The sequence below is a fragment of the Microtus ochrogaster genome, chromosome 5, assembly GCF_000317375.1.
Source record: "Microtus ochrogaster isolate Prairie Vole_2 chromosome 5, MicOch1.0, whole genome shotgun sequence".
Taxonomy (NCBI): Eukaryota; Metazoa; Chordata; class Mammalia; order Rodentia; family Cricetidae; genus Microtus; species Microtus ochrogaster.
The window spans coordinates 52,470,533-52,494,063 of record NC_022012.1 but is presented as its reverse complement, the minus strand read 5'-3'; positions in this window follow the sequence as shown (position 1 = coordinate 52,494,063).

The following is a 23,531-nucleotide window of genomic DNA, read 5'->3' as shown; positions in this document are numbered from 1 at the left end:
TAACGCTGCGATCTCCAGTTCCATCTGTTTTCCTGAAAATGGCAATATTTTGTTCTTCTATGGCTGAAATAAACTCCATTGTGTGTGTGCTATATTTCCTTTGCCCACTTATCACTTAACAGGCACCCAGGTTGAAATCACAACTTGTGACTCTACTGGGAACAGTGCTGAAATAAACATCTGTGTACAGGGATTTCTTTTGTCTGTGGCTTCTGATTCCTTTGGGTATTTACCCAGGATTTATACAACTGGAGGAAATGGAAATTCCATACTAACTTCTATAATAACTAAATTAATTTACATTATTACCAATATTGTATAAGCTTGCCTTTCCCCTATAGTCTCAGCATTACCTTTTTAATTGTGTGTGTGTGTGTCTGTGTGTGTGTGTCTGTGTCTGTGTGTGTGTGTCCTACTTGTGTACAGGCGCACTCACCTGGTATGTGGAGGCCAGAGTTTGACAACAGGATGTCTTCCTCGATTGCTTACACCTTATTTTATGAGACAGGATTTCTTCATAAATCTGCCATTTTTTTTTTTTCTGAGACAGGGTTTTTCTATAGCTTTGGAGCCTGTCCTGGAACTAGCTCTTGTAGAACAGTTTGGCCTCAAACTCACAGAGATCTGCCTCCTGGGTGCTGGGATTCAAAGCGTGAGCCACCACCACCCAGCTACCCATTTTGGCTATCTTGAGGAGCCAGTAAGGCCCCAGGACCTGTCTCTACCCCTCCAGTGCTGGGGTTGCAAATGCGTATCACCACACCTGGTGACATGCGTGACAGGGATCTGAATGAAGGTCTTTAGGCTTAGACAGCAAGCAATTTATCCACTAAGTCATTTATCCAACTCCCATTTTTTTTTAAAAAAAATCTTTATAGTAAACATTTTGACTGGATAAGATAGAATCTCAAAATTGTTTGTTTGCATTTCCCTGATGGACAAAGATTTTGAATGGTTTTCAAATACATTTACTGGCCATTTTTATGTCTTTTTTTAAGAACTATCTATTCATTTCATTTGTTCATTTAATTGGTCTGCTTGCTATTTTGTGTTCAGTTTTTCAGCTCTTTATATAATCATGATATTAATTCTCCCATAGATGAATGTCTAGAAAAGATTTTTTCCATCCTATGAGCTATCTTTTTACTCTATCCATTATTTTATTTTCCTTTGCATCTCAGAAGCTTTTCAATCTTGCGCAATCCCATTTACCAATTCTTGCCATTAAGCCTGAGACATGCTAGTCATTAATGAAGTAACGGGCTTACGCTTAGGTCTGGAGGTGCTTCCCTAGTAGTTTAAAGCTTGCAGGTGTTACATTAACATCATTGTTCCAGTTTGAACAGATGTTTGTGCAGGGCAAGGGAGGAATCCAGCTTCTTTCTTTTACATGTAAATACCCAGTTTTCTCAGCAGCACTGGTGAAAGAATCTGTATTTCCTCCAGTGTATGTTTCTGGCACCTTTGTGGAAAACCAGATGACTTCGTGAGTCTATTTTGTGGTGTTCTATTCTACACCACTGTTCAATGTGTAATTTTTTTTTATACCAATACCATGCCGTTGTTGTTGTTATGGTTGTTTGATATAAATGGTAATGTGATACCTCCAATATTACTCTTTTTACTCAAGATTTCTTTGACTACTTGGGGTCTTTTGTGCTTCCATATGTATTTTTGAGGGGATTACAGGTTTATATTACTTAAAAAGAACTTTTTTATTGATTCTTTGTGGATTTCACGTTATGCATTCTGATCACACTCGTCTCCCATCCCCTCACACTACCCTCTGCCCTTACAACTTCTCTCCTCAGAAGAGCATCTCCAAACTAAATCTGTCTCCACTAAACAAAAACCCCAATAATATCTCTCCTTTCTGCACCTCCCTAGAGCTAGGATTAAAGGTGTAGGATCCTACGTTCTGGAATTACCTTTGTGTGAGCTCTGTTTCTCTTTTAGACAGAAAAATCTCAATCTCGTGTAGATCAAGGTGGCCTTGAACTAATAGATCCCTCTGCCTCTGTCTCCCAAGTCCTGGGATTAGAAGTGTGTACCACCACTCCCTGGCCTCTAGTGGCTTAATTCTGCACTCCGATCTTCAAGCAACCTTTATTTGTTAAAACATAAACACACTATCACTGCAAATTAGCAATCAAGGAAGTTTCCCTACTAACATGATCACATGACGTGGGAGTCCCCTCTGTGTGCTATGATTACCATGAATGAATAAAGAAACTGCCTTGGCCTGTTGATAGGGCAGAACTTAGGTAGGCCAGAATGCTGGGAGGAAGAAGGCAGAGTCAGAGGGAGATGCCATGGAGCCACCAGAGTCAGACACGCTGAATATTTGCCGGTAAGCCACTGCCATGGGGCGATAAACAGATTAATAGAAATGGGTTAAATTAAGATGTAAGAGTTAGCCAATACAAAGCTAGAGCTAATGGGCCAGGCAGTGTTTTAATTAATATAGTTTCTGTGTGATTATTTCAGTTTTAGGCAGCTAGGACGAACAAGCGGCCCTCTCCAACAATCACAGGCCCATCTGATAGAGAAAAATCCCCCAACTGAGAATCTCTCAGAAATCTCTAGGGTGTGTCAAGTTGAAGGCTAAAGCTCACCAGCAAACTAAGAAACACAAACCAGAGCAGACTATGAATGAGATATAAAAGTATAATCTAATTTATGGTACTGTAGTGAAACATTGTATTAATAAAAGAGTTGGTAAAGTCATGTAATTCTACAGTCTTCAAAAGAAGAAATTGGGAGAAAGGGCGCAAGAGCTGTGTGCTGGGTCTAAAAGATGGTACTTCCAGCAATTTGGGCCCAATTGTAAAAATGTTTGACTATCTCAATAAACTGCTTTTTAATAAAAAGATAATTGTAAAAAGATAGACTGATAGATAAAATCTGTGAAGTTACAAGATTAAGCATTACAGAAAAAAATGATGAACTTCAAATATTTTAGTGGCAATGGCCTATGATCAATATGTACACTTAATATAGAAAAATAATTACACATATTTTTGTTAAAACTTGTGGGTTCTAGAGTGGGGAGATGGCTCAGTAGTGCCTGTACAAACATCAGAATATGAGTTGGGATCCTTAGGACCCACTTTCTGCTATAGTAACCCCAGTGCTCCTACAGTGAGATTGGAGGCAGACAAAAGAGAATTTCTGGAGTTTGATGAGACAGCTATTCTGTTGTATGCAGTGGTGAATGAGAGACTTGTCCCAAGGTGGAAGGTGAGGACCATTGCCCAAGATTATCCTCTAACCTATACAGATGTGCTGTGGCATGCACACATTCTTGTTCACACACACACAAATGCATGCACATATGCTTCCACACACACAAGCATCTATATACACACAAACATGTGCACATCAATAAACAGAAATAAAATTTAAATTTAAGGAAATTGGTTGATTTCTTAAATTCTTTTGTTTTTCAAAACAGGGATTCTTTGTGTAGCTTTGGCTGTCCTAGAACTTACTCTGTAGACCAGGTTGGTCTCGAACTTACAGAGATCCACCTGCTTCTGCCTTCCTAAGTGCTGGAATTAATGTGTCACCACTGCATGGCTTTTTTTGTTTTTATTTTTTGACTTCTTAAATTCTTAAATGAAAGAGATTGACGGCTAAAATGACAGCCAACTTTCTGAATCAGTAGTTATATATATGTTCTGTGAAAATTCAATCGCAAATACATCAATGGTGGTGAAAAAAACCCAAATGTTTTTAATTGATGGTTCTACAGCCCTTGGAGAAGAGCAGAGATTTTGAATAACCTTTTTTTGTGGTTTTTGTGACATACTCACAATAAAATTTCAATTACCCTATGTGTCGGGGGTAGGGATTTTACAGCACATGTATTATTCGCTCCTTTTCATAACTAATAGCAAGATACCACATTGCTGTGATGGATAGCCCTGTCTAAAGATTGTGGCATATGGAAGAATTCTGTCATACTATTTCCTTCAACACAGCCTAGCTTGCAGAATTTACACACAATATTCACAACAAGAATTTCATAACTAGACATTTTTATGTGGTAAGAAAAATACTAGGGGTTGTTGAAAACAAGAAAGCCAAGTTCTGGGCTATGCTATTGAGTATATTGTGCTTCTGCTATGAATTGCCTTTAGGGAGGGAAAGGAACGTGGAGGAAGATGGGAAGTGCTGGTCTTTGTAGACCATGTTCTTAGCCTCCACATATGCAGGCTAATAAAGGAGTGTGGCCAATGGGAAACAGTCAGAGACTGAGGAGCAGAAGAGAAAAAAGCCCAAAGCAATCCTCCTTTGGAAGTGATTCCACAACTGTCCCTCAGTGTCTCCCCAGACTAATCATCTTATGACTGCCCATTTAAATTCTTGGCTTTCCTACCATCACATAATTAATCCTGGCATGGGTGCCCTCTCTTCAAAATTTGCTTTCTGGATACTTCGTGATTTCTACAAAGATTAGGTACTTGTGTACATAAACATATGCATACACACAAAAATACAATCAGACTATATTTAGAAGCTGAAAAACAATTTTTGCTTAGTTTATTTCTTATTAGCTTAGATTTTTAAAATATTCCATTGCATTATATAGAAATGCTGATACAAAATGATGGAAGCTGAGACTAGAAGAATACAAGTTTGAGGCCAGCCTGGGCTGTTTAGTGAGGTTATCAAGAGAAAGAGAGAGAATGAGAGAGAGAGACGGAGAGAGAGAGAGAGAGAGAGAGAGAGAGAGAGAGAGAGAGAGAGAGAAACACTCTGGGTAGCTCATTAATTCATAGACTCTGGTGTCTTGAATTTGGATTATAATTGAGAATTAGAGAAATTAGTAAGGTTATACAAACATTTAGATAGTAAATATTTAGATATAAAACACTAGATAGCAAATACTAAGACTAAATACAACACTGCATGTTTAACTTCAGACCTTACCACCATCCTATGTACATAACATGTGCTAGACATTGTTTATTGATTTTTTTTAGTATCAATTGACTTAAGTCAATATGATGATTAAATTTCTATTCACTTTCATTCTTACCTTTTAACATGTCAAATGTCATTCAATAAAATATTGCATTTCATACAGCCCTGTATCTGTTTCATAATAATCAATACAATGTCTTTCTGATTTTCTCTGTATGTGAGAGACAAAGAGGAAGAGAAAGGAATCTTGCAATGTAACTCACATTGGCCTTGAACTCATGATGCTTTTGGTTTAGACTACTTCCCAAGTGCTAATTTAGCAAGCATGCACCATCTTGCTTAGATCCAATTTTATTCTCTATTTTTGTAGATTTATTTTATTATTTTATGTGAATTTGAATTGTACCTGAATGTATGTATGTGCACCACATGTGTGCTTGGTTGAGGTAAGAAAAGGGTGTTGGAGCACCTAGGATTGAAGTTACAGACATTTGTGAGCTGCCATAAGGGTGCTAGAAATGGAACTCGGGGCTCTTATAAGCATTACCAGTACTCTTAATCTCTGTGCCAACTTTCTAGTCTCTGATTTTATTATTTATGCTAAGTTTTGTTAATTTTTACTACTTGCACAATAGTGAAATCATGATTAAAAACGTCCTTTTTCCCAAAGTCTGGTCTGCAGGGGAGGTGGAAGATCACAGGAGGAAGAGCTCTCTGTATTTAGAAGTATAAGATGTTAACTTGCCATGTGCTCTGGACTCCTCCACTAGCAGACGCTTCAAGGCCAGTTGTAAGTGCTGAAGAGTTTAATATCTTTTTGTTCTGGAGATTTAAATGTTGTATTTTCAATAATTCTAAGACCAAGAAGAAATCCCCATAGTCACATACTCAGAAGAAAAAAATACTATCAGGAGAAAAATGGGTATGCAATGATGTCTTTGCAATTTAAAATGTTTCATCCTTTTAAAATGGAAAGGTTTAATAATAATAAAAAAAGAAGCAACTGTGGGGTGCTCATCACAAGGGGAGATATGGTTGCTCTCGACGGTCTCTTTGATAATAGTGTAATGATGATACCTAACCTTCGATTCACTGGAGGAGAGTGAGATCCCTATGTAAAAGCACATTGTAAAGCCATGGGATACGGAGAGGGAGAGAGCAATGTCTACTTGAACAGAAACGCGAAGCAGAGCTGGTCTCAAACCACAAATGATGGAAAATACTGGACACTTCATTATATGGGTGCCGTAGGAAATAATAAACAAAGAAAGAAAGAAAGAAAGAAAGAAAGAAAGAAAGAAAGAAAGAAAGAAAGAAAGAAAGAAGAACCATATCAGAGCATTTGTATATCTATGGACCTGGATTCCTTTGACCAGCTACTTTTCCCTATCCCAATGCATCTAGAAAATGGTTATTTTGCTTCAAATGATTCCGGTATAACCATGGATGAAATCTTGCGTCTCACAAGTCACACTTAGTTGCCATTTATTTATTTATATGCTGAACACTCAAATTATTGTACTAGATGTTACCTCATTTTACAGCTAATAAAATGGGGACATAGAAAATATTAGAGTAATTTGTAAATAGTCATAGAGTTAGTAAATGATAAAATCTTAATTAAACCTAAGGCATGTTTTGTTTTCTGTTTTTGTTTTTAAGCTTCAATGATTTTTTATTGATTTTATTGAGCTATAAATTTTTCTCTGCTCCCCTCCCTGCCTCTCCCTCTCCTCCAACCCTCTCCCATGGTCCCCATGCTCCCAATTTACTCAGGAGATCTTATCTTTTTCTATTTCTCATGTAGATTAGATCCATCTATGTCTCTCTTATCGTCCTTATTGCTGTCTAGGTTCTCTGGGATTGTGATTTATAGGCTAGTTTTCTTTACTTTATGTTTTAAAAACACTTATGAATGAGTACATATAGTAATTATCTCTCTGGGTCTGGGTTATCTCATTAAGCATGATGTTTTCTAGCTCCATCTGTTTGCCTGCAAATTTCAAGATGTCATTTTTTTTCTGCTGTGTAGTACTCCATTGTATATGTACCACATTTCCCTTATCCATTCTTCGGTCAAGGGGCATTTAGGTTGTTTCCAGGTTCTGGCTGCTATGAACATAGTTGAGCACACGTCCTTGTGGCACAATTGAGCATTCTTTGGATATATACCCAAAAGTGGTATTACTGGGTCTTGAGGAAGGTTGTTTCCTAATTTTCTGAAAAATTGTCATACTAACATTCAAAGGGGATGTACCAGCTTGCATTCCCACCAGCAAAGCAGGAGTGTTCCCTTTTCCCCACAACCTTTCTGCTGCGGGAGCTCCTTCTGCTCCTTTAGCCAATAGCCGCTGAGGTACCAGCCCACTGGGGTGTGGTCTCTCTCTCTCTTTAAAAAGCAGCAGCAGTAGTCCTTTGCTGACTCTCTTGCTCCAGCGACTAAACTCCTTTCCTGGCTGTCATGCAGGACAGTGTTCTGTAAGTTTTTTCCCCTCAAATAAATAACCCTTTGAGTCCAAACTGGTGTGGGTTTGTTTCGCGCATTACCTCTCCAGCATAAGTTGTTATCAGTGTTTTTGATCTTGGCCATTCTTCCAGGTGTAAGATGGAGTCTCAGAGTTGTTTTGATTAGCATTTCTCTGATGACTAAGGATGTTAAGGAGTGTTTCCTTAAGTGTCTTTCAGATATTTTGGATTTCTTCGTTGAGAGTTCTCTGTTTAGGTCTGTACTCCATTTTTATATTTGATTATTTGTTCTTTGGATGACCAATTTCTTGAGTTCTTTGTATATTTTGGAGATCAGATCTCTGTCTGATGTGGGGCTGGTGAAGATCTTTTCCCGTTAAGTACTCAAGAACACCACATGCTATTGTTATCCAAGAGCTGAACTCATTCTCATTTTTATAATTGTTAGTGTCTTTTTCTCTAGACTCTCCAAATCATGACTACAAACCTCTAAAGCTCCCTTCTTCTTCTCTCACCTCCTCCTACCTCAACTCCACTCCCTCCTTTCTTCTCCTTCTCTTTCTTTTCCCTTTCCCTTCTTTCCTCTTCCCTTACTTTGTCTCCACTTCCTTTCCTCCCCTCTTCCCCCTGTTTCCTTGTCAATTTAACTGAACTAATGAAAACTTACAACATAACAAAATCCCGGGCAAAATATGTGGTTGTTAAAATTAAATATTGATTCCTTACTTATTGTGCTTTTATCTAAAGTTTGAAGACTGTCTTTGCAGATAAAATAAATGTCTCAAGTGGAACCAATCAGCAGATGTAGGAAAGTGAATGAGCAGATGTAGAAATTTTGTTGAGTGATATTCAAACCTGTTACTTAAAGCAGCACGGTGAGTGAGAGGCACAGGCTCCCAGTCCCAGTACTTTGGTGTAGTAGTTCTAAAGGAGAAAGTCTCCTTTAGAAGTCTGTTTCTTCATCTGTAAAGCAGCCAAAATAAAGTCTTCCTCCAGCTTCTTCAGACCAAATGAGGGGAATACATAAGGAACCTGAATTGGACCACGCTCGATGCATGTCCTTAATACATGATGTGTGGTCATTGTGTTTGTTGTGTTCTACATGCGGCTGTCCCCAAATATGGCCAATGACAGAAATAAGTTTCCTGGGAGTCTTGCCCCCTCTTTGGTCTGTCCGTCTCCAACTGTTCACTGTACTCCTGAATAATCCACAGATGAAAGCATCGAACAGATCACATCTTTGTCCCTGAAGAGCTCTGGTGGACAAGACAGTGACACACAGGTGGCTGATAGAAATATCAAACGTTGCCAAAAACTCTAGATGAATGATTTAGGAGTAGATGGTGATAAATCTACAGAAATTTACACTCCAAGAAACTTGTGTCTGATTTAAGAGATCGTACTGATTCAACAGGGACTAGAGAGCTTTTGCCCCATTTCAAGTGGCACTGAAAAATACATTTTGCCCACATTGAAAATCTGGACTTAACATCTCTACCAATGTGATTGTGGCAATCTCAGGAATATTTGTTAAACAAAAAAGCAAACAAACAAAAACCCTGCTTTTTAGTTTCAGCACTTTTTTGGGCCTCTGAGGAAGAAATAATACAGTACCATGCATAGTTGTTTTCCAAGTACTTAAAGTGGCGTTTCCATTAAAAGACCTGTTTGGCAAGAGGTACCCTTCCCGATAAGATGCCATGTGTCATTTTTTAAATGTAATGTTCCTACTTGGATAAGGCATGTGTCTGTGTATACTTGCAACAGGAAGGGAGCTAAGGCCTTTGGGAGACATCACAGTGTTCTACCAAAGAATGACCTCCACCAAATCAGGCAAGAGATCTGGATTCAAGAACAAGTTCCATACCTCACCAGGATCTGGATATCCGTTCAGGCATTAACATTCTGTGTTCTATGTCTCCTGTGTATTAAACCATGTCCAAAGGGGAATAATAAAAATGAAAGAAATTCAAAAAAAAAAACCTGTTACTTATAAGGAAAAAAAAATGCTATAAAATTTGCATTAAAAATATTGACCAAGCTGAAGATAAAAAACAATTAATGTCATACATATTCCCTAACATATTTTCAAGATGATTTCAATTTTAAAACCTTTCCTCCAGAGACTTTCTGAATTCCCCATCCCTGGCTTTATTTGGAATTGAACTTTGCAACGAAGATTTTTTTTTTCATAGTCAGTAATCTAGAAAACAAAGTAAATGTTATTTCTTAACTGGTCTGGTTTATTTCACATGGAACTGAGTAAATGTAGCCTGAATCCCTGCTTCTTCTCTTTCCTGCAAGGGGGCGGGGGGGGGGGTGAGGACAACACAGAAGGTAACCACAGCTGTGCTTTCTGTTGTGCGCACCTCTTTATACAATGACTTTCTAAAGTGGACTCTCCCTGCCTCTTGTGACACCATAGAAAATAGTTTCTACCTAAAATATGTTTGATTTATTTATTCATTTGGGGGGCATCTTTGTGTAGCCTAGCAGAAGCTTAGAATCCTTACACAGCCCAAGCTCTTTTCAGGCTCCTGGACTGTCTGCCTCAACCTTCTAAGAGCTGGGCTTACAGGCACCTACCAACACTCCTGGTTCTCTTTATGTCTTCAGAAGCAAGTGTCTGGACATTCTGCAGCATACTGGTTGATAGTAAGATTGTGTGGCTCTTGCTTGCCCATTTGTACTGGTCATCTGGTGTTGTGTTTTGACCATGTGGCTGGAGGGCATTAAGATGGTGCTGCTTACATGGTAGAGTTAGCTATTGGGTCAGTCTTTCACATACAGAGAACCAATACTTGTGTGCATATATGATTTTCAAAATGAACTTTAACTAATGTGTAACACAGCCCCCATCCCAAACACACTGCAGGTGGTAGGGTCCCAAGTCAAAAGACCTTTCCTTGCTGTATAGGCAAGTTCTTAGTCTTAAAGGATGAGATAGTTGGCCCTGGAAGACTCAGGGAGGTGTGTATTTTCCGTCTGGTCCAGAACTATTTGAATTTTTAAATAAGAATTTTAGACGTAGTTGTTATATGCATCATTCCTCTGTGTGTGTGTGTGTGTGTGTGTGTGTGTGTGTGTGTGTGTGTGTGTGTGTTTAAAAATGAAGTATCAGTGCAAATACCTGGACTTGTTTTTTCTACAATATAACATTTATCAAGGAAAAGCTTCCTGACTATAGGACTTTATCTTAATTAGTTGTACAGCAGAACTCTTTAGTGCCAAGTGAGGATTTATGTGAGTTTATCCTACATGGTTTTAAAAAAATAGAAGGAAACTCAGAAATGTTTTTGATGTGGCTCATGAGTATGTGCGCACTTGTGTGTGTGTGTGGTGGGTGAAGTCTTTTGTTGCAAGAACAATGAATTAGAAGAAACTATCAATGACTGTTTCTTTTCATCTTCATTATAAATGATCTACCTGTGCATTATTTTGGGTCCATTTGCCTACACATATTTATAATGTGGGTTTCATTTCCACAAAATGGGGACATAATAAATATAGGCTTTACTAATGATTGTTTTATGTGACTGCCAACCTGCCAAGTAGCATTCTTAATTATTACCAGGAAACAGTGCGTTTTCCAAACACATGTTTTAGATTTAAGACTAATATGTCATGTCAGCCGTCTCTACTGGACTGATGGGAGCCCAGTGGGACTTCAGAGTGTCTGCTCTGGTGGGTGACTTTGTGGGACAGATAAAAGAACCAAGAGAAGGACATAGACCAAAGCCTCAAAAGTTCCTGAGAGAAAAAAATCCTACAAAAAATACATCAAAGGGTTATGTTTTCATTGCACACTGATATTTCCACTAGGCGGGATGGAGATTGATCTTCCTCTAGAAACCATGGAGTAAAGGAAACCAGACACAAGCCTACACAAATGATGCTAATTGCATGGCTCTAGCTTTCTCTGCATGGTATAACCAGAACCTTTGTCTCTAAAACATGTAAGGAGTGTATGTGGCTTTTTCATGAATCTGTGCAAACCTGGTAAGTTCATTCAAAGAATTTATTCCATGACTTGGAAAAGGAAACTAAAAATCAAAAAGATCTGGTCTAAATGGGTTGTATTTCTGAATATAACTCTAAAACAATTTACATTCAATTCCATGGGATTTTTGGTGGGTTTGTTTGTTTAGCAAGCACACATTTTGCTCATGACCCATAGTTCCACGGAACTGGTCAAAAAAAAAAAACCTCCCTGATATATATTCTTAAGGATGGAACAAAAGATATATATATATATATATCTCCTGCCATTCCCAATTCTGTTTTTCTTACAAAAGCAGAATACCACCAATGCTACCTTTGGGAATCTAAGAGCTATTTTAGCATGCTTTATAGAAGGGCTGTTTCTTTTACTAAATGGGGTATGAGCACCATCTTCATCTTCATATGACAATATGACTTCATTATGACAAGGTCATTGTTCAACCTAATCAAGGACACTTGCTGAGCTCCAACACTTAGGGCTCAATTAGTCACAAGTGGAGAAGGTCACAGAGTACTTACTACTACCTCCTGGATAGGGCTTGAGAAATAGTATTTTCTTGTATCTACACTCAAATACCACATTTAAAAGACCACAGACTGATTAGATAAAAGTTCTCATTATCTTTTATTTTCCGACAGTACAACGTCTCACAGTGGTTTTTGACAATTGTTTAGGTACTTCTGTGGCTACCTAGAGATTGGACAGTTTCTAATGGCAAAGTTAAAACAAACAAAACTACTATTATTTCTGCCATTCTGAAAATAAATAGGGAGGGGAGAATTCTCTGCAGCACTAGCCCAGATGGCTAGTGAACCTCACAGAGAAAAGAGGGTAGAACAAGAAACGCACAGTGAGACTTGACTCCAGCACTATCACACAGCACTGTCACCTTACAGCCTGATCCCTAAGCTCAACAACAGTAAGATGACTTCTTAAGAGTGATGACAAGCGGCAGTCATTTGTACCCTGAACTGTCACCACCTTACATGGGTAATAATGGACACCGTTTTCTGTGTCTTCCTTGATGGGAATGTCAGATCACAAGAGAAAGCAAGGGCTAGAATGGGTGACTATAAATCAATCAGAGCATGAAACACGAAATGACAAATATGAATGAAATTGAGAAAGAAAACTCCAGTGGAAAGGTAAATCCAGGAATCCCGTGTTTCAGCATTTCAAACTAGGTTTAATCAAAACAATCATTCATTTAAACTGCATACGCCTCAGGCCAGCTTAGAGTAACCATCTAAAACACAGAAGAAATGACATTTGCCTACCAGAAAATGAAACAATGGTATACAGCCCCATGAAGAAGGATGTGGCACCAACACCCCTAAAAACCTTTCATTTCATAGGCCTCCATAGCTGAGGCCTGGATGGCTGCTCACCCTCCCAGGACAGTAACCCTTCGTGCATCCCTTCAGAGAGCACTGGGCAGTAGGAAGACCCTCAAGAATCCAGAGGGACTCGACTTCCCTGAAAATAAAAAGTATCTTTAAGGAAAACACACTTCCAACAAGCATTAAAATGAAATTGATATTGATCAGTACTTTTAATATTAAGAACAAAATAAGCAATAACTTGAAGGCTGTAGCATGGAGTGTCAAATGTCGAAGGAGGACAAACTTAAGGAGCTCAAAGAAAGCACACCCAGTAGTCATGGAAAACCTATTCAAACACAAAGGAGCTGAGGCACTGTGAAGAGCCAACTTTGCTGTTTTGTAACTCGTGTTATCTATTATGATCAAACAGAGTCAGGTTATACTGAGAAATATCACCAGTTTGGCAAGCGAGTGAATGACTGAATGTACATTTATTGAGTACCTGGTTTTTTCCCCCAATTCCTGTTCTAGACCCTTTCCCAATCATTATCTCATTTATTTTTCACAACAATCCTGTCGGTTAGGAGTGTTTGTCTCCATCAGAAGAGTAAGGAGTCACACTTGTAAAACTCAGCAAAGGAGTTCGTGGGCACAGCTAATAATGGTTAGGCCCAGCTTTCCAACCCAGAGCTTTTTGTTCCGAGCTGCCTATTTTGTCCTTTTGGAGAGAGAGAGAGAGAGAGGGAGGGAGAGAGAGAGAGAGAGAGAGAGAGAGAGAGAGAGAGAGAGACCACTGCTTCTCTTTTTTTTTATTTTTTATTAAAAATTTCTGCCTCCTCCCCGCCTCCACCTTTCATTTCCCTCCCCCTCCCCTGCTTTCCTCCCCCTCCCTCTCCAGTCCGAAGAGCAGTCAGGGTTCCCTGCCCTGTGGAAAGTCCAAGGTCCTCCCCCCTCCGTCCATGTCTAGAGGAAGGTGAACATCCAAACTGGCTAGGCTCCCACAAAGCCAGTACATGTAGTAGGATCAAAACCCAGTGCCTTTTTTCTTGGTTTCTCAGCAGCCCTCATTGTCTGCCATGTTCAGAGAGTCTTGTTTTATCCCATGCTTTGTCAGACCCAGGCCAGCTGGCCTTAGTGGGTTCCCGATAGAACATCCCCATTGTCTCAGTGTGTGGGTGCACCCCTGGCGGTCCTGACTTCCTTGCTCATGTTTTCCCTCCTTCTGCTCCTCATTTGGACCTTGGAAGCTCAGTCCGGTGCTCCAATGTGGGTCTCTGTCTTTACCTCCTTCCATCGCCAGATGAAGGTTCTATGATGATATGCAAGATATTCATCAGTATGACTATAGGATAGGGCCATTTCAGGCTCCCTCTCCTCAACTGCCCAAGGAACTAGCTGGGGACATCTCCCTGGACACCTGGGAACTCCTCTAGGGTCAAGTCTCTTGCCAACTCTAAAATTGGCTCCCTTAATTAAGATATATACTTCCCTGCTCCCATATCTACCCTTCCTTTATCCCAACCATCCATTCCCCCAAGTTCTTCCCATCCTCCCCTTCTCACTTTTCTCTCCTCATCTCCCCTTACCCCCATCCCACCTCACCCCCAGTTCCCAGTTTTTGCCAGACAATCTTGCTTCTCTCTTTTAAAAAAAAATCACCATAGTCAGAAAAATTGTGCTATGTGGACAGATGATCCTAATACTTGTCCAAGGACGTTCTGAATCTACCTTGAGACCTTCAGAATCAATCACCAAAAACAGTTGAATGACAGTCCGGGCACTTACTCGATCCTTTATGCCTAACAAAATGGAGAAAACGAGTCTCCTGCTTGACTCATTTACTTAACTGTGGCTTCAGGAGGGGGCTGAAAGGAAACGAGGCTAATTCAGAGTGACTAAGTTATGGGTACTTTCCAAAAAAAAAAAGCATCTTTCTTCAGAGTTTGTTTTTACAGGCTTCGGAGCCGGTGACTCAGAAATTTCTTTGTTGCTCAACTCTCTAATTAGAGTCTAAAGACATCACCTTCAGAAAGGGAGGGAAGGTGGCCTTGATTTGGGTCAAAAGCTCACTCCTATCATTCTCTGGATGAACTGCTGGAAATGATGTGTGGCTGTTACTGCGAGCTGATGAAAGGGGAAAGTGTACCCCTGTTACAGGCAGATTCCCTAGACGCAACCCCACTCTCACCCCTACCCACCACCCCACCCTGGTCCAGCTCCTGAAAAATCTTTCAGAAGCTTCTAGCCCTTCCAGACAGGCATTTAACCAAACACCTATTTACTCCGTGACCCCCTTAGAGTACCAGTCAAGTGCTGGTGGCTTGTAAGATACACAGCTTTATCACCACTTGCCTAAGGTGAGGAGAACCATAACCAGGGAGCTGGGGGAGGGGAGAAAGAGAAGAAAACTTTTCCAAACAGGCTAGAGGGAACATTGAGCTAGGCAATTTCTTCTTTAGACTGAAGATACCATGAAGAAAAAGATGTGTGATGACAAGGCACTATTGTTTTATGTGCTTTGGGGAGACGACCCCAAAGCTGTGCACCCCAGGAACTTCACAGAAAGCATCCCCTGATCCCAGGGTGTCAGTGACTCCCAACACCAAGCTGAGAGATTGCTGCTGAGTGCAGCTGAGCAGGAGCAGTTGGAGCTGTGCTCACTCTGATAGTTGCTGGAGGGATGGACCTAAGGGCACGCAGACCTCAGCATCACCAAGGCATTTTCAACAGAGGAGAATTCCTGATTACACAGGAATGTGACAAGGTTTGTTTTACATGGTTATCAAAATCTCTGCACATTTTAAGAGATGTAACACTGGACATGTTACACGCAGGAAGAGTGCCGGGTGATTTACAGAGCAAGAACTGGCAAGTGCCGTTGAGTAGCCACTGCTTAGAGTAAAAAAAAAATGAGATGCTGTGAGGAAATTCTTAAAGAAGAAGAAAACATGCACCCACCCTCAAATATACTCCATATAATTTCTTTCTTCTTTCAGCTGTGAAGGTTTAAGCCATGTTTAGTTGACGCTCTTTTGTTTTTATTTGTCTGTCTGCTTTAATCAGAGAGATCACACGAGAGTACACATATGTAGCTTTTATACATAACCTAACAGGTTTGGTACCTGGGGAAGCCCACATTTCAACATGCTATCAGCAAACAATTGATGCATCTTTTTAAGTGTTTTAAAATTATTGTATTCTATTTTGTGCTTGTATATGACATGTGTATACAAAGATGATGCATGCACATTTATGGAAATTGTGGGCGTGAACATGCCAAGGGCCATGTGTGGACGACCTTTTGGTATCTCCTCTTCCCTTCACCTTGTTTGGACATAGTCTCTGCTCTTTACTGCTATGTAGTCCAGGGTAGCTGGCCAAGTGAGCTCTGCCGGCCTCTCTTCCTGTCTCTGCCCCCCATCACACCATAGGAACATTGGAATTATAGGCACCTACCTTTGCACATGTTCAGGGGATCCAGATGCCAGTCCTCATTCCGGCCCACCAAGTGCTTTACCCACCTCCCCAGAGCCATTTGTATTATTTTAAGTGACAAATAATGACTGTATGACTCAGATGCATGTGGGATGCCACAGTTTGACACATGTGCATATGATGAATGAATGAAGCTAATCAACAAGTTCATCACACCACAAGTGCTTCAAGCCTTAAAACCTGGGAAGCAGTTTGTTTAGAATGACAATGTGTTAAAAAAATATGAACATTTTTCCCAGAGTTTGAAAATAGGCAGCTATAGAAAGAATTTAGATTCCCTGTTATTATTATTATTTTGGTTTTTCGAGACAGGGTTTCTCTGTGGTTTTGGAGCCTGTCCTGGAACTAACTCTTGTAGACCAGGCTGGTCTCGAACTCACAGAGATCTGCCTGCCTCTGCCTCCCAAGTGCCCTGTTATTATTTTTATATAAAAATATAGACCCAATGCTGTATATTTTCATAAATAATGAAATCATAACCAAACTCAATCATCAAACATTATCAAATGACTTTTCCAATAAAATCTCCTTAGCCAGAAGTTTTAGTACCTGCTAGCCAGCCAATTCTAGCAGGTGGTTCATGCCTCTGCCTATGTGGCCTGCATCAATATCTGTGGATTTCTAGATCTCTGTTCAGCTAGACATGGAAGAGCCCCATGTGGGTGTCTCACCTGAGTGTTTACATAGACTCCTAGGTCATCCTTCCATGTCGTCTATACCAGCATTCCCCATCTCAACAAGTGATAGCACCATCTTTCAAACTCTATGAAAAATGTCAAGTCCCATTCCATTCAATGCTCATGTCTGTTCTTGGTTTGCAGAAACATCCTCTTACCTTCCCTCCCTCCATCTCTTTCCATGCCTTCCAGTCTATATTCAGCAGGCAGTGTTAGGTCTGTATTCAGTAGACAATTTGAGGTCTGTAAACAATCAGGCCATCTCTACATAAAGCACATCATAGCTTCCAGTGCTTCTGATGCATCTAAAATACAGCCAGCCATTATTGCCTAAGTCACCACATGCAGGCCTCGGTGGCATTGCTCCTTCTGACTGCATGCCCTTCTTCTCAGATACTCTTTCCTTTCCTGAAGTAGCCTTCTTCTTCTACCTCTTCCCTACTCTGTACTTACACTCTCACTAATGTCCCATCTGGGTTTATTTGAATGTCACTCCTTGAACGAAGCTTTCCCAACCTCATGAATATAAACTTCACAACACCTCACATTTTTATCAGAGCATAATCATCCACTAGTGAGAAGTCTGTCTTTTCCTTAAGGGTAGGACCCCAATAGGTGGGGCACACTTGTTCCAATCATTTTCCCATTTGCTTGAAACTTGGTTGGTACTCAATTATTGCATGAATGGTTATATGAGCAGATTAATGAATATTGGTCTTTGTTCTATCCAAACCCCAAGTAGAGAAAACTCAAAGCAGGCTGCCTTCTCCAAAAGACTTAAAGAGACATTTGAGGTGAATTGTAATTCCTGACATTAAACCTTAGTGACTTGAAATTCCACTGGTATGATTAACTTAATAAGATGATTATAACCATATAAGGGCTCTTTGTAATGAAAACAGGTATGTTTATAACTTACAAAATCATGTAGGTAAGTTATATTTGTTTTTAATTTCTCTATTTTTAGGGGTTGGATGCACTGAAGTTTAAACCTAGAACCTTATAAATGTTAGGCAGCAAGTGCTCTAACATAGCAGTAGCCCTGACCCACATCCCCACTTTTTTTTTTTTTTTGAAAAAAAAATCTCATTTGGCGCATCTTGGCCTCATTGTGTAGCTAAGCATGGACCTTTGGCTTCTGGTCTTCCTGCATCCATCTCCTGGGTGCCAGATATACAGGACTGTGTAAACAGAAGTTTCTGTCCCACCTGGTCCTGCAAGTCCCAAAGAAAACACACAGAGGCTTATATTAATTATAAACCCTTTGGTCTATTAGCTCAGGCTTATTATTAACTAGCTCTTATAAGTTAAATTAACCCGTAATTCTTATCTATACTGAGCCACGTGGTACCTTACTAAGTGAGACATTCTCATCTTGCTTCCTCTGCATCTAGCTGGTGACTGCAGCAGACTGAGCCTTTCCTCTTCCCAGAAGTCTCCTAGCCTAGTCATTATACCTATACTTCCTGCTTGGTTACTGGCCAATCAGCATTTTACTAAACCAATACAAGTGACAAATCTTTACAGGGTACAAAAGCACTATCCCACAGCAGAAGTGGGTTACTATTCTTGCCTTATACAGTGCTGAGATTGAATCAGGGACTGGTATGTGCTAGACAAACACTCTCCAGGCTGAACTCTGTCTCCAGCCCTGCTCATGAATATTTATATCATTGTTAACCCATTTGTTTTGGGTTCAGAAGTATCAGGTTTCAGTTTTACTCTGATTGTTGACATTTCACATGTATCTATCAAATGTTGGTTGTTTCAGAAAAGAATAGAGGGGAGGGGATGGGGGATGGGAACATGAGGGAACAGGATGGTTGAATTGAAGGCAAGATGGAGGGGGAAAGTAATGAAAGAGATATCTGGATAGAGGGGGCCATTATGGGGTAAGGGAGAAACCTGGTGCCAGGGAAACTCCCAGGAACCCACAAGGATGACTCCAGCTAAGACTCCTAGCTATAGTGGAGAGGATGCCTGAACTGGCCTTCCCCTGTAATCAAATTGGTAACTCCCCTTATTGTCACCACAAAGACTTCATTCATAACTGATGGAAGCAGATTCAGAGGTCCACAGGCAAGCACTGGACCAAGCTCTGGCAGTCCAGTTGAAGAGAGGGAGGAGAGATTATATGAGCAAGAGGGGGGAGGGGTCAAGATCATGACGGGGAAACCCACAGAGACAGCTGACCTGAGCTTGTGGGAGCTCACAGACTTTGTACCTACAGCTAAGGAGTTAACATGGGACTGACTTAGGCCCTCTACATGTGGGTGACAGTTGTGTAGCTTGGTTTTTGTGGGACCCTTAGCGGTGGAACCAGGACCTGTCCTTGATGCATGAGCTGGCTCTTTGGAAGGTATTCTCTATGGTGGGATGCCTTGCCCAGTCTTGATACAAGGGAGGGGAGCTTGGTCTTGCCTCAACTTGATATGTCATGCTTTGTTGACTTCCATGGCAGGCTTTACACCTTCTGAATTGAAACAGAGGAAGAGTGGATATGGGGGGGAGGTAAGAGGGAGGGAATGAGAGGAATGGGAGGAAAGGAGGGAGGGGAAATATGGTTGTTATATAAAATAAATAAATAAAAATAAAAGAACGGAATAATTGCAATAAATTTTGTTCAACATTACATCAAGTCAAATATAAGGGCCTGACTAACAAAATATTGGCTTTCAATGTTTTTAATCAATGTATGACTGCCTTGTGGGATGTTGGTGGTGCCCACAGGCCAGTTGCATTACTTAGTAGTTTATCTGATTGTTCAGTGAGGTACCCAACCTCGATCACAACCACATTGGTTGAATGGACCAAGGGGTTCCCTGTACTTTATATATGTAATCTAGCAATTATAAGTGTGCATGACTGATGATACTGTTCCCATAGTGGGAGGAAACTAAGATACAGGACAATATGCATTTTGGCCAAAGTCACACAGTTAGGAAGTCATGGAACTGATCTCTTTACCCACAGTGCCTTCCTTACTCAACCAATGAACAATGACAACAACGATCTAGACAAATAAACCCCTTCTCTTCTTTATTCACTATGGCATTACCACATTTTCTTTTGATTTTTCAAGAATATATTTGTAAACTCCATAGTAGAATATTTTATCATTTTCATTTTAATAAAACATTTTATATTATATACTCTTCCTTTACTGTCTTGACTTTATATCACAAATACATGTTTTAAAGGGTCCCCAACTAATGAGTTCTAGTTCCCAAGACTCTGAACATCTTCATTCTGCCTTCTCTTCTAGCTCTAAGACGAAAAGACTCCGACTCCCGAAGGCCACACTGAAGTCCACGGCACCTTCTTCGCAGATGAGCCAAAGGTCTCTTTTCTCAACTGCCTTGAGCTTTCCTCGGAAACTACATGACACCAAATTTCAGGTTTTTGTCATGTCAGACTCCCCAGTTACCCTGCCACTCACTGGATCTTATCACCCTAATCTGCAGAACCGACAGACAGAAAACTTTCTCCTGAGTCGTCATGTGGTAGCTTAAAACCTGAAAGGAAAAAAAGGACAAAATATACTTGAAGCAACATTTGCTTCATATTTAACTCGAGAGTCCTGAATTCCCAAGGACTGTGCTAGCCCATGGGAGGTCAAGTCTCATGTGAAAGGGAGGGATGATAGCTGACCTTCCTGGAGAGAAATCTCCTGCTTTTCATCCCAGCAGACAAGTTGAGTCAGAAGCCTGAGAGCTGACAACTTCCTTTACAGATGCATTCCAGCCTGCTCCAAACAGATTCAACATTCATGAAACCAAAGAACCAGCAGAGGCCTCTGGAACTGCCTAGTCCAGTGGTTCCCACATCTTCCACCAGCCAAGATTCGTTTATCTCCTCCCCCTCATCTCGGCCACAAGCCATGAGATTTTTTTTCAACTGAATTGAATGTGTTAAATATAATGAACTATATTTGCCAATGTTTTTCATCAAAGATAAATATAAATAACTGTATGCTGCCCGAGCTTCTTCCACGGCCTTCATCCCACATGAAATTGAGAATAATTTTTAATTCTAAGAAAAGAAAGCTGGGATTGTTCATTATAGTGTTATAAAAAGTTTAGGAATTGTTCTTAGAACCTAATTATTGTCTAGTAAGTCTATGTGTCTAGATATTTGAAATAGTGACATACATATATAGTGTTTTATATATATATATATACACACACATATATATACACATGTATATAAAATCTTAAACCTTATTGAGATCCACAGAAACATGTGATCTACCCAAGATTAAACTGAAAGGTAGACCAGAAACAACATGGACAGTTGACTCTAATTCTAGAGAACTCAGTGAGAATATTTGCTCAAAGCTGAGATCAACTGTTCAGCCAAGACTTGATAACAACATCAATTCCATACCAGAAAATGAGAGCAAGCATAGAAAACAAATCTGCAGGAGTTAAGGAGTGAGATTTAGCACGTATCACATGACACTGGGAAGAGGAATCAAACCCAGAAGTATGAGACAAGCCTGGGCTTGGCTGTGAACTTTCCTGGAGAGTGTGTTGGACTGGAATTCAGCTGACAGAGACTAATGAAGAGGTGAGAAATATTCGGGGTGAGTGTTCATGTCTTCACAGAAGAGGAGGAAACTCAAGGAAAACAAATTACATCAGTTAAGGCTAAAAGGATAGAGATAAGAGAAGCAAAAGAGCCAAGGAGATAAGGTAAGCCCACGGGGTTAAAGAGTATTAGGAGGGCAAATCCATCAGAGTGGGAAGCAGAAGAGAGAGATCAGAGCTTCTAAGAAAGGAGGTGGGCACACAAGTAATGACAATTCTGAAATTTGTTGTGTGAAAGCCTTATTTCTTTAAGTTGGGCTTCTTAGGGAATAAACTCTTAAACAGTAAGAAAGAAAGACGTATGGTGAATTTGCAAGGACCAAAGGGTATAGGAAAGATACTACTGACAAGAGACAGAAAAAGCATTTTCCATGTGGGTGAGTAGCCACTAAACCCATGCATCCCCTCTCTTCCTAGCAGAAGGGCCTAGAAGAGGATGCACACCAATGAAGAAACCCACATTCACATACAACTACCAAGCTCTAGATTCATTTTCTCTTTCAGGAGGTACAGATTAAATTTCAGACTAAGTACGTTCCTTGGAGAATATTTTGGCTCAATCCTTTGAGCTTTAGTTAAGTAAATTGTGGTTTCCATTTTAGATATGAAGTAGTAGGGTCTACAGAAACAGAAGAGGCGAGAACTGAGAGAAGGTCCTCAGAGTTCCACACTGACATCCAGAGCTCTCTGAATACCCCCCACATTGTGACATAGCTACCCTGCTTCTTCACAGATGAAGAGGTGGAGGAGAATAAATAAATGTACACATTCTCATATTTTTTAATTTTATTATTTTAAAATGCTAGGAAAACAAACAGGCATAATCTGTCACAACCCTGCATTTCAGACTCAAATCACTAAGCTTAACTGTGATTGATTACCTCTGGCATCTCAGAAATAAAAAACAAAGCCTTCCTATGGGAACTAGTGTCAGATGAAATGTGGCTGTCTTGTCCTGGATTGTCCAAAGAGGGGGCAACTTCTGCTTCATAAAAAAGGGAAGAAACATTCCTGTCATCTACCGTGGAACAGAAGAAAGTCTGCTACAGGAGTCTAGGCCACCGGCACACCTATGCAGTCACCTTGAAGAGTATAACTACTGCGGCCCATTGATTATTCCATTGTCCACCTTCTGGACATTCCCTTCCTCAGCTCCGAGAAGCATGAAATCACATCCTTTAGAATGATAAAGAAAATATACAAATAGGTGTGCAAGGAAGAAAGAAATACTCCTTGTCCACCTTTCCAGTTGCAAAGAAAAGTTCTTATAAGTTCTTTAGTAATAAGAGTTCCCACCCACTGATAAGTTTCCAAACTCATTTGACCAACACAGGAAAATAGTCAACTACTCATACATGTTTCTTCACATTGCCTAAGTAATTTGCTCTGGAGCATCCAATCTCAGGGGTAATAAAGAAGGCGCACTCTAGAGGTGAATGGGACCTGGATCAAAGCCAGACCTGCCATTTGCTCAGTAAGGTCTTTTTTTCAAACGCAATGTCCTCTTAATATAACACAAATATTAATGCTTATTATAATAACTAACAGACTAATATATAAAATTATGCTAATACACAGAGATCTTTAACATGCCTGTTAAGAGGGAAGTGTTAATATACATTAAAGTAATTATTATCATGATTATTGACATTACTATTGATTTAATTATCAGTCCACATCAATCGGAAAATCATAAAAATAATCAGTACAGTTCAGGAGGCTGATTCGGGAAAGTTACCAGTTGGAGATTACATAGTGAGATTCTATCATGCAAAACAAACAAACAAACAAAACTTCAGTAGTATAAGAAAAACTCGAAGATTCAGGGATAAACAAGGACTCTCTGAGAATGACTCCAGTGCCCCAGGAACTGACACATGAGGTTGTGTGAGAAAAAAAAAAAAGCCTCTGCACAGTGAGGGAAGTAGATAACAGAGTGAGGAAATCACCTAGAGAACAAAAGAAGATATGTGACAGATACACAACAAGAGGGAGAGAGAGAGAGAGAGAGAGAGAGAGAGAGAGAGAGAGAGAGAGAGAGGAGAGTGTG